Below are 3,385 nucleotides of genomic sequence, written 5' to 3'. Positions count from 1 at the left end.
AAGTTTGGTTGATAATGCACAATTTGTGTGAATTATGTCAGGAATACGAGATTTACTTATGTGTTTCAACAATATAGAGAATAAATTCGAGAAGACTCATTAGAAAAATTTGAATTTTTTTTTGTTATTGTGTCATTTGAATCTGGGTTATGCGGTAATAATATTGCTAATAATGTGAGAAATGGACAATTTCACTCCTATACAACGTTCCTTCAATATTTGTAACAATTTCAGAAAGATATTTCAAAAGAAATTTCTAAAATTTCGTGAGTTCCGTCTGTCATTTATGTGAGAAATATATGAATTTGTGTGAATTTTGTGGGAAATACGTGATCAATATGTGAGTTTCGCACAGTTTTCGAGATAACAATGAAGGAATTAAAAAAAAAAATGGGAAATTTTTCGTTGTTTGTTATTTGAGTTCTGGGTTATTCAGTGAAAAGTTTAGTTGATAATGCACAATTTGTGTGAATTATGTCAGAAGTAAGAGATTTACTTATGTGTTTCTACAATATTGAGAATAAATTCGAGTAGACTCATTAGATAAATTAGGAATTTTTTTTTTATTGTGTCATTTGAATCTGGGTTATGCGGTAATAATATTGCTAATGATGTGAGAAATGGACAATTTTACTCCTATACAACGTTCCTTCAATATTTGTAACAATTTGAGATGGATATTTCAAAGGAAATTTGTAAAATTTCGTGAGTTCGGTCTGTCATTTATGTGAGAAATAAATGAATTTGTGTGAATTTTGTGAGAAATACGTGATTAATATCTCAGTTTCACATAGTTTTCGAGATGAATTCGAGATAACAATCAAGGAATTGAAAAAAAAAAATGGGAAGATTTTCGTTGTTTGTTATTTGAGTTCTGGGTTATTCTGTGAAAAGTTTGGTAGATAATGCACAATTAGTTGGGATTAAATCAGAAGTAAGAGATTTACTTATGTGTTTCTACAATATAGAGAATAAATTCGAGAAGACTCATTAGATGAATTTGAATTTTTTTTGTTATTGTGTCATTTGAATCTTGTTTATGCGGTAATAATATTGCTAATAATGTGAGAAATGGACAATTTCACTCCTATACAACGTTCCTTCAATATTTGTAACAATTTCAGATGGATATTTCAAAAGAAATTTGTAAAATTTTCGGAGATCGGTCTGTCATTTATGTGAGAAATAAATGAATTTGTGTGAATTTTGTGAGAAATACGTGATTAATATCGTAGTTCCACACAGTTTTCGGAATGAATTCGAGATAACAATCAAGGAATTAAAAAAAAAATTGGAAATTTTTCGTTGTTTGTTATTTGAGTTCTGGGTTATTCAGTGAAAAGTTTGGTTGATAAAGCACAATTTGTGTGAATTATTTCAGAAAAACGAGATTTACTTATGTGTTTCTACAATTTTGATAATAAATTCGAGTAGACTCATTAAATGAATTTGGAATTTTTTTTGTTATTGTGTCACTTGAATCTGGGTTACGCGGTAATAATATGGCTAATGATGTGAGAAATGGACAATTCAACTCTTATACAACGTTCCTTCAATATGTGTAACAATTTGAGATGAATATTTCAAAGGAAATTTGTAAAATTTCGTGAGTTCGGTCTGTCATTTATGTGAGAAATAAATGAAATTGTGAGAATTTTGTGAGAAATACGTGATTATTATCTTAGTTCCACACAGTTTTCGAGATGAATTCGAGATAACAATCAAGGAATTTAAAAAAAAAATTGGAAATTTTTCGTTGTTTGTTATTTGAGTTCTGGGTTAATCAGTGAAAAGTGTTGTTGGTAATGCACAATTTGTGTGAATTATGTCAGAAATACGAGATTTACTTATGTGTTTCTACAATATTGAGAATAAATTCGAGTAGACTGAATAGATAAATTTTAAATTATATTTGATATTGTGCCATTTGAATCTGGGTTACGCGGTAATAATATTGCTAATGATGTGAGAAATGGACAATCCAACTCCTATACAACCTTCCTTCAATATTTGTAACAATTTGAGATGGATATTTCAAAGGAAATTTGTAAAATTTCGTGAGTTCGGTCTGTCATTAATGTGAGAAATAAATGAATTTGTGTGAATTTTGTGAGAAATGTTACTACAATATTGAGAATGAATTCGAGTAGACTCATTAGATAAATTTGGATTTTTTTTTGTTATTGTGTCATTTGAATCTGGGTTATGCGGTAATAATATTGCTAATAATGTGAGAAATGGACAATTTCACTCCTTCACAACGTTCCTTCAATATTTGTAACGATTTAAGATGGATATTTCAAAGGAAATTGTAAAATTTCGTGAGTTCGGTCTGTCATTTATGTGAGAAATAAATGAATTTGTGTGAATTTTGTAAGAAAACACGTGATAAATATCTGAGTTTCACACAGTTTTCGAGATGAATTCGATATAACAATCAAGGACTTTAAAAAAAGATGGGAAATTTTTCGTTGTTCGTTTTTTGAGTTCTGGGTTATTCGGTAAAAAATTTGGTTGATAATGCACAATTTGTGTGAATTATGTCAGAAGTAAGAGATTTACTTATGTGTTTCTACAATATTTAGAATAAATTCGAGCAGACTCATTGGATAAATTTGGAATTTTTTTTGTTATTGTGTCATTTGAATCTGGGTTATGCGGTAATAATATTGCTAATGATGTGAGAAATGGACAATTTCACTCCTATACAACGTTCCTTCAATATTTGTAACAATTTGAGATGGATATTTCAAAGGAAATTTGTAAAATTTCGTGAGTTCGGTCTGTCATTTATGTGAGAAATAAATGAATTTGTGTGAATTTTGTGGGAAATACGTGATCATTATGTGAGTATCGCACAGTTTTCGAGATAACAATGAAGGAATTAAAAAAAAAATGGGAAATTTTTCGTTGTTTGTTATTTGAGTTCTGGGTTATTCAGTGAAAAGTTTGGTTGATAATGCACAATTTGTGTGAATTATGTCAGAAGTAAGAGATTTACTTATGTGTTTCTACAATATTGAGAATAAATTCGAGTAGACTCATTAGATAAATTTGGATTTTTTTTGTTATTGTGTCATTTGAATCTGGGTTATGCGGTAATAATATTGCTAATGATGTCAGAAATGGACAATTCCACTCCTATACAACGTTCCTTCAATATCTGTAACAATTTGAGATGATTTTGTGAGTTCGGTCTGTCATTTATGTGAGAAATAAATGAAATTGTGTGTATTTTGTGAGAAATAGGTGATTTATATCTGAGTTTCACTCAGTTTTCGAGATGAATTCGAGATAACAATCAAGGAACTAAAAAAAAAATGGGAAATTTTTCGTTGTTGTTATTTGAGTTCTGGGTTATTCTGTGAAAAGTTTGGTAGATAAT

The sequence above is a fragment of the Leptinotarsa decemlineata genome, unplaced genomic scaffold (genome assembly GCF_025532065.1).
Source record: "Leptinotarsa decemlineata unplaced genomic scaffold, Ldec_3_MD MMD2_tig00005178_RagTag_RagTag, whole genome shotgun sequence".
Taxonomy (NCBI): Eukaryota; Metazoa; Arthropoda; class Insecta; order Coleoptera; family Chrysomelidae; genus Leptinotarsa; species Leptinotarsa decemlineata.
Note: the sequence above shows the minus strand (reverse complement) of the source record.